The sequence below is a fragment of the Prunus dulcis genome, chromosome 7 (genome assembly GCF_902201215.1).
Source record: "Prunus dulcis chromosome 7, ALMONDv2, whole genome shotgun sequence".
Taxonomy (NCBI): domain Eukaryota; kingdom Viridiplantae; phylum Streptophyta; class Magnoliopsida; order Rosales; family Rosaceae; genus Prunus; species Prunus dulcis.
Genome location: NC_047656.1, coordinates 4,017,693 through 4,030,110, shown reverse-complemented (window position 1 = coordinate 4,030,110; position 12,418 = coordinate 4,017,693). Strand labels below are relative to the sequence as shown.

The 12,418-nt window shown below is 39.0% G+C and overlaps 1 long non-coding RNA gene across 1 annotated transcript; it reads right to left on the bottom strand.

Annotated features, from left to right (window-relative positions):
* Positions 1-718: 718 nt before the first annotated feature.
* LOC117635114 lies at positions 719-1,933 on the bottom strand. Its single transcript, XR_004586871.1, has 3 exons — positions 1,707-1,933; positions 1,561-1,621; positions 719-1,168 (listed from the first exon to the last, which is right to left on the bottom strand). It is a non-coding gene; the product is annotated as an uncharacterized LOC117635114 (long non-coding RNA).
* Positions 1,934-12,418: the final 10,485 nt, after the last annotated feature.

Genomic DNA, 12,418 nt, shown 5'->3' with positions numbered 1-12,418 from the left:
TCATAGCAACTTTTCGTTTGAAAAGTTACATACAAGATTTTGTTCCAACACATGGGATTGCCACAAATATATACACAGGCCATGACAAGCCTTAATTGATTATGACATATCCAAGAGTCAGAACTTGAAACAACTTAAAAATAGAGTACAATAAGCGACAATTCTTTCATTCAAAAGATGTAGTTAAAATTAAACTAGGCATTCGATAAAAGCAACTAATTTAATCTCAAGTCAACGATGCACTAAAATTGTTATATGCATCAGATTCAAAATTAGTGATGCCAATTAGGGGTGGGCACAGTTCGATTTGGACCGATTTTCGTAAAAACATGGAACTTGAACTGAAAGTGCAGACCGGTTTGGTTTGGACCAGTTTTGTTTAAAATTCATATAGAAATCCGAACCAAGTCGGACCTGTCCAGTTCCGGTTTGGGCATGGACCCTTTTATTTTTTTTATTTTTTATTTTTTACAGATCTGCCCAAAATGTATTTATATACTAACATACCCCAAATTTGAGGTTCCATCAAGCTTTCAACACATCAAAATCAATCTAACTTCAACAAAAATACAATCCAACTTCAACATATAAATTACAACCAAATGCAATCAAACTTCAACAAAATAAGCTCCAAAATAAATTACTAGCCAAATACAACCCAAATTCAATCCAAATATACATTACAACCCAAATTATAAGAAACATTTTAAAAAATAAATTGTTGTCAATATTCTCTTCAACTTGTATTCTTCTAAATTATAAGAACAAAACAGTTTAAGAGTTAAAAGCTGTATATATACATCCTCAAGTGGCAGAACCCAAATTCATAATTCTCTACAGATTAATCTATTCACAACACAAGGCAAATATTAGCAAATGAAGACCCTGAAATCTGACCAGAAGTGTATACAAACAAGAACTCTTCTTTATAACATGAATTTGGCAGATGAAAACAATTACAAACAGAGGAAATTTATCCACAAAAAACAATTAAAAAATCTATAGAAAGTGGCAGAACTGCTGCCGGAATACCTCAGAGGGTGGCAGAAATGCTGCTGGAAGCTGCAAACTTGTCCAGAAATTTCCTGCTGATCTTCACGAACTGCTGCTAATCAAACCTAAATTAATGAATGGTGCGTGCTATTGGGACAGTGCCACTTGAAGTCTCCTGCAAAACAAAACTTCTTTCAATGAATGGTGGCTTGATTGTCCAAAATGTTTAGCATGCAGTGTGAATCAATCTCATAATTTCTATACACAACTTTCAACTCATAGAAGATTTCTAGGGCTGCCAATTTATTTTAATCAAACCTCAATCAATTTGAATCAATTTGATAAATTTCTAGAGCAGCCATTTAATTTTAATCAAACCTAAATCAATTTGAAAAACATCCTAAATCATTTTGAACCACAACCCTAAATCAATTTGAAAAACACCCTATGCAAACAGTACACAATGACAAAGCTAAGAACCACACGCCAGCTAGGTGGAGAAATAAACTAAACTTGGCAGCATAACAAAGAAACTCAAATTCTCAAATAGTTTATGGCGAATCATACCTGACAGAGAGAAAGAGAGGTAAATAAAATGAAGAGGTGGCTGCGAACTGCTGTGCTGAATCTACGAATTGCACACAGATAGAGTTAGCCAGAGATTCGACGGGGGAAAAGAAGAAAAAGAAAAAGAAAAAAAGAGACAATCTGACCTGTGATGGCGGCGACTGAGAGAGGTGGCGGCTCAGAGAGAAACGGAGGCTGACAGAGGCGCTGGATGACAGAGAGGTTTTCCTGAGAGGAGGTTTTGCGCAGAGAGGATTGGGCAGGACAGAGCCTTTGTCAGAGAGGATGAGAGAGAGGTAGGTTTCGCAATGGCGCACACAGAGCCTTTGTCAAAGTGGTTTCGGCGGCTGAGAAGGAGAGAGCTCAGAAAGGAATGAAATTGGGAGTAAGAGAGAAGAAATGGAAACCTAATTGCGTTAAAAAAAAAATTGCTGATCGTGTGCATGCACGCCTACGGTAACGTCATATTCAACCAATAAAAAAGAGCCATGTGTAAAATATATATATATAAATTAATTATATTGGACCATTTCGGATTAGACCAGTTCTGTGTGTTGAAAAACCGAGATCAAAACTGGTCTGAACTGGAATTTTTTTTCTGTTTTTGACTTTTTCAATCAACACGGTTTTTTTTGGATTTTTTCAGTTTGGTTTGGTTTGGTTTTGCGGTTCCGATGCCCACCCCTAATGCCAATATACATATTGTTTGGGCCTAAATTTAGCACGCCAAAAGTTCAAAAACAGGCCCATGGTAAAGTTCCCTGCCCAGCCCAAGAAAGACCAAACGTGGAAGTTGTTATTAGGGCTTCAAGGATCAGCCCATAATTTTTGTTGGGCCCAAAACCAAGGGATTAAAAACACACCCACGTGACTACCTCAGCTTTGAAAAGTCAGCAATTCCAACTAAGTTAAAAAATATATGAGAGAGACATCTCTGAAACACTGCCAACAGAAGATCAAAAACCCATTTGTATTCAGAGATTTTGCTCCAAAGCAATACACCATCTTCCAAGGAATTCACGGGTCACGCTTTCTAAAGCGGGAAACAGGGAGTTGTTCAGAAAATACAAAAAAAAACCAAACCGCCATAAAAATTAGCCCACACAGACGATGGCGTTGGTTGAAATAGAAAGCTGCCACCCAGGAAAACAGGGAAGGGATTGCTTTAGGAGGTGACTACTGAGAGCCTATCTGCCATGATTGATAAAAATCCCTTTTACTTTACATTTTAGGAGATCTTTTTGCCGCCCATTATTAAAAATTAAAACCACCTCCCCAAGAGGGTCTCTTATAAAGACAGAAGTAGGCAAGGAAGAAAGGACACTCAATTCATCAATCAATCAAAAAAAAAACAACAAGAAGAAAACAACCAAAAGCTCACTTGGATTCCAAGAGAAACCAGCTTTAGATCAGAATTCCAAAGTTCAGACTTAGAAAATAAGTCTTCTAAAATGAGATCTCTCGTTACAAATTTGGTTCAGCGAAAGCCAAGGCAAGCAAAGTTTGAGTTTTCACAAACGTGGAGACCTCAGCGAACTCATGAAGAGTCCTGCTCAAGCAGAACAACGCTCGTAGTGCAATCCCTAGCCCATCAAACCCTCGAGAACAGCCACTTCTGCCCCCTTCAAACTGAAGAAGCTGCAGTTCTGCCCACTCAAAGGCCTCACGAAGCGTGAAGTAAACATAAAGCTCTGCCAAAATCGAACTTTGGTATCGATTTATAGGTCAGCCTAGCATCTGAAGTCACGAAGCAGTACGGACCGGCCCAGGCGCGTCCAGTCCAGCCCAAACTAGAACCTTCCATCCAAGCAGAAACGGAGTTCCGGCCATCTTTTAACCTTCCTAACGTCGATATGCATATTTATTGTTTTGTAAAAGGCAGTTCTGCCTAAAACAGCCCAACTTCTATCAAATATTTCTGGCCAGAACAGCCATTTGATACTGAGATAAATTATGAAAGTCCTCACCAGTCTGAGGCAAGAAAAGAACTTACTTGGGAGATATTCCTCACCCAAATTCACAATCATTTGTTTTAGAAGTCAGTAACTTGGGGCGCAAGTTATCCACTCTAAAAAGAAGTCTGCTAGGATCTACATTGCTAGCAGTGGCACGCTCACACACCAAAGAAAGCTGACTTGTCGACCAACAAATGGTCTCCAAGCCAGTGGGGAACTTCGCCTTTCCATCTCAGGAGTAGAACACGAAAACGGGTGAACACATATATTCCCTACACGGGTGCAGACTACAGATGCATACCGTTTTGCACCTTCTCATCTTAATGCATATGTAAAATTTATAGGTTAAGTAATTGATAACAAACTTCAATGTTAAAACGCAAAGAAAACGCAAACACATTTATTTGCTTCCCTGACTACGAGTATTCAAGGAAAGATACTAACCATCTTTCGTTTACTCTTCTCAAGGAAACCCAAACTCAAAGAAATATTTAACATAAACATACAACAATTGTTCCCACTAGTTTAAGTAAAAAATAAGTTTATGTTATACTTCAAATATAGCAACTAAACCACAATAATTTCGCCTTAAGTCGTACATAAAATATAAAGATAATTGCTATATTTACAAAATTTCGAAAATAAAACTTCACTATAAATTTGAAATAAATACAATAAAATAACGACATGGTAAATGTTAAGAATACTTTATAGATGATCGAGTCTAGAACTTGGTTCTATCTCCTTAAGACGAACCAAGTTCTAGACTCGATCGACTTCTTGGCAAACATCTCCCAGGATACAACGATCGACTTCTTGTTGAAGCAAGCACTACAATCCCCAAGAAAAGCGAACTTAAACTTGTGTATGAATTCTCTCTTACTAACTCACTATATTTCTAAAAATATATGAATGCTCTAAAAACTACTATTGTTGGATGACAATTGGATGAATGAAATGTTGTAGGACCTTCTCTATTTATAGGCAACAAAGCCTATGTTCATAAAAGATGTGACTGAAAAATATCAACAAATGCATATTTTCATGTTGAATCCATAAGCCAGGAAGTGCAATGTTTCAATTACTATGAAACAGTGCAACTTAAGCCAAGAAGTGCAATGTTTCAAATTCTATGATACAATGCAACTTTTCACATATGAAACAATGCAACTTAAGCCAAGAAGTGCAATGTTTCAATTTCTATGAAACAATGCAACTTTTCACATAAAGTATTATTATTTTATTCAAAAACAAAATAAATAATATTTCATTTTTCCTCGATTAAGAACATGACTATTCCCAATTGATACATACCAATTCATAAAAGTCATGTACTTAAAGTCACGGGTCCCACAATTTAATTTCCATTCAATTATTAAAAAATTAAATATAAATATTATATTTTTCTAACAATTGACACCACCTACTTGATATGCCGACATTTCCTTTCTATCTCATCTGTAGCTGACTCTTATTTGTACTATTTAAGCGACTCTTATTTGTACTATAAATAGGACCCTACTTCATTACTAATTCAATACAACAACTTAGAGATTTGCATGCGGCAAATGCAAGGTAATAGAGAGACGCAAGGAAAGATGATATTGGAGGAGATAGAGAGCTTTGCATGTGTTTTAGGAGCTATACTTTGGAATCGAGGTAGGAGTTTCTTGGGGGCCTTTACAGAGATTGATTTAATTAAATTTCGTGAACACTATATTATGCGTGATATGATTATTTGATTAATATTCTTGTTACAATTGAAGGTTTTTCCTGGAATGTTTATGTGTTCTTGACTGGTTGAATAATGTTGCCATAATTATATATATACATTGGTGATGTTTTAACTGTTACATTGTTGTGAGATATATGGATATGTGAAGTGCATAATTATATCATGTCATGGAAATTAGTTGGTGACGTTGGGTGGAGAAATAATGATAGAAAATAGGGTAATGGAAATAGTATTTTGTGTAGTTGAGTCTAACTCTTGGCAGGTACCAAGTCTCAGGGATCCTACAGTGCACGTGGTTTTTATTAGGTGATTCGGGACTGACGACAGGAGTTAGACAAGATGACTAACAAAAGGGGAATTATGGGATGATTGAGATGGGGGTTAGTTCATATAAACGGGCATTCAGGACTAAGTGGTATAAGCATGGTATGGGACGTGCATGTCTGTTTGTCCAGCTATATGAATTAACAAGAGTAGATGAAGAGCATTCATGCATTAGTATTATTAATGTGATATTTGGCTGTGTGATTGCATGTCACTTAATTTATTTATATCAATCTAGCTACTGTGTAAGGTCTCATGTCCCTACTGAGCGATGGTTGCTCATCCCTCACCCTGTTTAATTTTGCAGATGAATTATAGGGTAAGACAAGGACTAAACCAATTGAGACTGAATTAGATAAGAGTGATACAGCTTTATTTACCTACTGTAAAGTTGTAAGATTTTGGAGCTATTTTTATAAGAGAAATTTATTTTAAAAGGTTACTTTCTTTTTCTTTATATTTCTTTTTTTTTCTCACGCACCCCACCGACCCCCAAGTCTGGGGCTTGACAATGCCACTCATCAGAAGCGATATCGGTGCTATCATCCCCCGACTCGCTGTACATATGTCACCTTGGATGTCACTTTTATAGAGTTTGCGATGTTCTTCCATGACCCGATGTCCAACTCACTGCTTTAAGGGGAGATACAGAGAGAAGCACAGACTTGGAACTCTCTTGAAAATTCAGAAACTTAAGACTGGAGCAAAACGACCGGTCGCAAAGACCCCAGTGACAAGTCATTTACCGAAAAATGACCGATCGCGAAGACCCCAGCAACCGATGGCCTCGAAGCAGTGAGCCATGCAATACAACCTGCCCAAAAACGACATGTGGCTTGGAACCTAGCGACCGGTTGGCTTGAAGTAGTGACCACAATATTTTTTCCAGGTACAACGATGATTGTGACGAAGACCACCCTCACTTCACAGTACCCACTGATCAATCTCCTACGAATAATCCTGCAGTAAGTGCTTCAACTACATCTACTAATTTAGATGATGACGCTAATAGATACCAATTACCTGTTAGACAGAACCTTGGAAAACCGTCAACTCGTTATTCTTCGGATAATGGCAAAGCTTCAAAGTATCGAATTGCAAACTATGTGTCTACTGAAGAATTGTCAGAACCTCTCAAGGGCCGTGTACATGAGTTATCTGCTATTCACATTCCAACCAAAGTGACTGAAGCATTGAAGGATCTGGAATGGGTTCTAGCAATGAAAGAGGAGATGAAGGCTCTAGAGAAAAATCTGACATGGACGCTGGAAAAATTACCTCAAGGGAAGAGGGACTATTGGATGCAGATGGGTGTTCATTGTGAAATACAATGCTGATGGGTCTATTAAACGCTACAAAGCAAGACTTGTGGCAAAAAGATACACAGAGACTTATGGTATCAACTATGTAGAAACCCTTGGCCTTGTTTCAAAACTTAACAGCTTTAGAGTACTATTGTCCATTGCAACAAATCTTGATTGGCCTCTCCACTAGTTCGATGTGAAGAATGCCTTTTGCATGGAAAACTCATAGAAGAAGTATACATGGATATTCCACCTGGATATGCTACATCTGCTTATGCTAGTGTGGTTTGCAGATTATGAAAGGCATTGTATGGATTGAAGCAATCTCCCCTGGCATGGTGTGGGCGATTCACCTTGGCAATGAAGAACTATGGTTTTAAGCAAACTAACTCCAACCATACTCTATTCTTAAAACACCATGAAGGAAAGGTAACGGCTCTAATAATCTATGATGATGATATGATTATTACTGGAAATGATAAGCAAGAAATTTCTCAGCTGCAAGACTGTTTCACCAAAGAGTTTGAAATGAGGAACCTTGGTGGACTCAAGTACTTCTTTGGCATTGAAGTTGCTCAATCGAAGCAAGGCATATTTCTCTCCCAAAGAAAGTATGTTCTGGATTTGTTGGCGGAAACAGGAATGCTAGATTGCAAACCAATGGACACTCCAATCGTCCAAAATCACCATCTTGGAAAGTATCTTGATCAAGTACCCAATAACAAAGAAATATATCAAAGATTTGTAGGGTGATTGATCTACTTGTCATACCTGACCTGACATCGCGTATGCTATGAGTGTTGTTAGTCAGTTTATGGATTATCCAATTGAAGAACATATGAATATGGTTCTTTGAATTCTCAAATATTTAAAGTCGGCACCAAGAAAAGGACTTATGTTCTCTAAAAATGATTATCATTATATCAGTGGATATACAGATGCAGATTGGGCGGGGAATGTTACTGATAAACTATCAACATTAGGTTACTTGGAGAAGTAAGAAATAGATTGTAGTTGCCTTATCTATTGGAGAAGTCGAATTCATAAGTATGACCAAAGGAATTTGCGAACTCCTTTAGCTAAAGAAATTACTTACAGAAATTGGATATGCTCCTACGTTAGAAATGCACTTGCAGTATGACAATAAGGCCACAATATCCATTGCACACAATCCAGTTCAACATGATCACACTAAACATGTTGAACTGGATCGACATTTCATTAAGCAGAAACTTGAGGCCAAAGAAATTCAGCTCCCGTTTGTCAAGTCAGAAGACCAGTTGGCTGATATATTAACAAAGATAGTTTCTAGCAAAGTATTCGACAACTCATTGGTGAAGTTGGGCATTGGAGATATCTATGCACCAACTTGGGAGGGGGGTAGAGAGTGTTAACTAGACTAGCTGTAGGTTGGCTTTATTAATGAGGTTGGCCTGACTTTGGGAGGCTGCTGCAATCTCCAGGATTAAGGACTAGGAGCTCAAGACCAACTGCAATCTACCTACTTGATATTGAGCTTCGTTAGCAAGCCTGCTTCTTGTATAAATTCCTCTGTAAGTTATACAAAGTAATCAAGTTGGAGAAACTAGAAAATTGCTTTGTAGTTCTCTCTCTCCCTCTCTCTCTCTCTCTCTCTCTCTCTCTCTCTCTCTCTCTCTCTCTCTCTATTCTCTCATACCATTCTCTCATATTTTTAGATTTTAACAATTTTAACTACAATGGAGGTTTTTTAATTGAAGAACAAAGAAAAGTTAATGCCCTACCAAAACAACTAAAAAAACTCTCCCACTTTTTAGTTAAGAATTCGATTTTATATGTGATTGATGATGCTACAATTTATTTTAGAATTTATCTAAAATGTGCATCTGCTAAACCTCCCTTAGTGCACAATTTGTAATACCAAATCTTAAATTAATATTTAATTATTAATTTATTCAAGTAAAAGATAATTTTACTTATATTTTAATGGGTTAAAAGTTGACCTTTGTTCAGGAAGGAATCTGGGGGTTTTAGTAGTACCGGTGCGTAGAGCACATTGAGATGAGTCTAAAGACACGTAGTGGGCTTAAATCGGAGTTATATTGAAGAAGTTACAATCAAAAGAAGTCTAGTGGCACAATTGTAATTATTTCGAAGTCAGTTTTAAAAAAAAACCAGATCTCCCTTTCTCTCTCCTCTCACGTGAAACCTCACTCTCTCTCTCTTCCGTTCAGCTAGCCGCGACGTCAATGGCTTCCGGTGGCGTTTCCGGCCATGTCCGGCCGTCTTCGGCTATGATTTTGGTCCCATTTTCTTTTTCTCTCTCTCCTCTATGCATCTTTAATTAATATTTAATTATTAATTTATTCAAGTAAAAGACAATTTTAAGCCGAGAATATATATTTTAATGGGTTAAAAGTTCACCTTTTGTTCGGGAAGGAATCTAGGAATTTTAGTAGTACCGATGTGTAGAGCACATTGAGATGAGTCTAAAGACACGTAGTGGGCTTAAATCGGAGTTATATTGAAGAAGTTACGATCAAAAGAAGTCCAGTGGCACAATTGCAATTATTTCAAAGTCAGTTTTTTTTTTTTAAAAAAAAAACAGATCTCCCTTTCTCTCTCCTCTCACGTGAAACCTCACTCTCTCTCTCTTCCGTTCAGCCAGCCGCAACGTCAATGGCTTCCGGCGGCGTTTCCGGCCATGTCCGGCCGTCTTTGGCTATGATTTTGGTCCCATTTTCTTTTTCTCTCTCTCCTCTATGCATCCATACCAATTTCCTGCCCTCCAATTCAAGTAGAAATTGTCAAATCCAAACCCAAATCTTCCTAGGTTTTTCAAAGACAAAATCGTTTGTTTGAGGGCTTTTAAAGGTGGAATTGATCTTCGATCAAAGGTTTAAAGTTACTCCCCTTGATGTGCTTGATCTATAGGTATGAATATTGGCAGGCGGTTTAGAGTTTTCTGATTGCTGGAAAATTGCTCCCCTTGTTGTGCTTGATCTGTAGATATGCATGCTTGATTTTTGTACGAATATAGAACATGGATATAAATGAATTTTCAAATTTTTTAACAATGGGGTTAGTATGTTGATATTATATTTTCCAAAACTTTCTTTTGTCCACTCACATTTTAAAATATTTTGCGCCCCTAGGCAGTAGTCATGTACTAGAGCACCACCACCAGGCGATCATCACCACCATTCATCCTTTTCTCTCTATGTAGGGTTTCTACTGTAGTTGAACTATTCTTGTAATTTCCAAAGGAGACTGCCGAATTTTCTTCAAAAGTCAAACCTAAAAAGAAATTTTGAATTTTAGTTAGAAGGACAATTTGGTCAAGTGTGCCAGGCACTTGCCAGGTGTCGGACACGCACAAGGTTCAGCTCAAATTCCAAAGTGGAATTTGGGTTGGGTCCTGTCAACTTGGTATCAGAGCATTAAGTTTAAATTCCTATAGACTTCGCACCTTATGTGAATTCCTGTTTAGATAAATCCATGTTTCTTGTGACAGAATCATGGGGCCCTAATCGTGGTGGGACTCATAGAAGGACTCGTCAGTCGTCTCAACTTTGGGGACAAGATCCCCCTCCTAAGCCGGAGGACTACCCTATTCAGGGTCCGGCACCGGAACAAGTTGAGCAATCATTTGTAGGAGATCCGACAGGGGCAATACCAGCAATGGTCATGCTACTAGTTGACCCAAAATTTCAACAAACATTAAAGTTGTTGACTTAGGCCTTATCTCGAACTGGGCATACTAGGGATGCAACTTTGACTTATGCGGATCAGGCTAGAAGGATAGGGGCAGTGGAGTTTAATGGTGATGGTGACCCCGCTATAGCTGAAGAATGGATCGAGAAAATGGAAAGAATTATGAATGTGATGGACATTCTACATGAGCGCTAAGTGGTGTTGGCTACCTTCTTTCTTTCTAGAAATGTGAGGTACTGGTGGGAATCAGTAAGAAGACGGTATCAGGACCCGTCGGTCATCACATGGCAAGTATTTCAGACTGTATTTGATTAGCAGTTCTAAACTCTAGCCTATCAGAACATGAAGATGGAGGAGTTCCTTCAGCTTGAATAGGGCAGCATGACGGTGCTAGAATATGAAAAGAAATTTAATGAGTTGTCCAAGTATTGAGCACCACTGGTAGCAGACGAGAGGAAGAAGTGTCAGCTATTTACTAGGGGCTTGAAGGCATCCATCCTTGATATTGTGGTGGGACAACGTCTGGTAAATTTTGGTGACCTGGTAATGTCTGCTTCGTTGATTGAGAGCAGCCAGATGATGGTGCGGGGATGAGGTGATCCCACCGGTGTCAGTATGATATGGGTGGTCCCAGTCAGGGGTCATCCAAGAGGGTAGCTTCTGCTTCGGATTGTCTAGTGGCCGAAGTTATGGAGGTTTTTGAGCTGGAGTTAGTTCTAGTGGTGGATCTAATCAGAGTGGGAGTCCTGGACCCCGTTATGATGGTGGTACAACTAGAGGCTCTAGGAGACAATTGCAGAAGGTATATAGTGGAAGAAATGGCCCCCAGTATGCCTTGTGCAACAGATATCATATTGGGCCTTGTCAGTAGGGTACCTCTGGGTGTTATCATTGTTGACAGTTGGGGCATTTTGGGAGGGAGTGATTGATGCTACCGCAAGGTAGAGAAATCACTGCTAGGCCTACCCAGGGGAGTGGTGTACAAAGCCAAGTGCAGGGTACGTCTCAGTTTGTGGAAGCCTCATCCAGTGGGCCCCAGACTAGTACGGCTAGCAGAGGAGGAAGTCAACAGAGGGGACGTGATGGATGTTCCAGGGCAACCGGCCGGGTCTATAATATGACTCAGCAAGAGGCACATGCTTCACCAAACGTCAGCATAGGTATGTTACCAGCCTTCAGAATTCTTGCACATGTCTTGATTGACCCCGGGGCTACATATTCTTTTGTTAAACATACTTTTGCCCATAAAGCTGATGTGAGACTCGCCGCCCTGCGTGAGGAGCTTGCTATTTTTGTACCCATAGGAGATGTTTTTATGGCTGGTACGGTTTACATAAATAATTCAGTTATAGTAGGGGATGTATTCCTAGAGGTCCTTTGGATATTGTCGACTTAGACGTCATTCTAGGTATGGATTGGTTAGCCAAGCATGATGCTTCGATTGACTGTTTTAGGAAGGAGGTCGTATTTCGTAGTCCTGGAGGACCTGAGGTGACTTTCTATGGGGAGCATAGAGTTCTTCCATCTTGCCTCAATTTAGCCATGATGGCGAGATAGTTACTTAGAAAGGGATGCTCAAGATACTTGGCTCATGTGATTGATACACGAGGTAATGGATTGCGGTTGGAAGATATTCCTGTGGTACGGGAGTTTCTGGAAGTGTTCCTAGAATATCTTCCTGGATTATGTCCGGAGCGGGAGATTGAATTCACTATTGAACTTATCCCAAGAACAAATCCTATTTCTAAGGCATCGTATAGAATGGCACCAGCATAATTGAGAGAGTTGAAAACTCAGTTGCAGGAGTTGGTGGACAAGGGTTTCATCCAACCTAGTTTTTCTCCTTG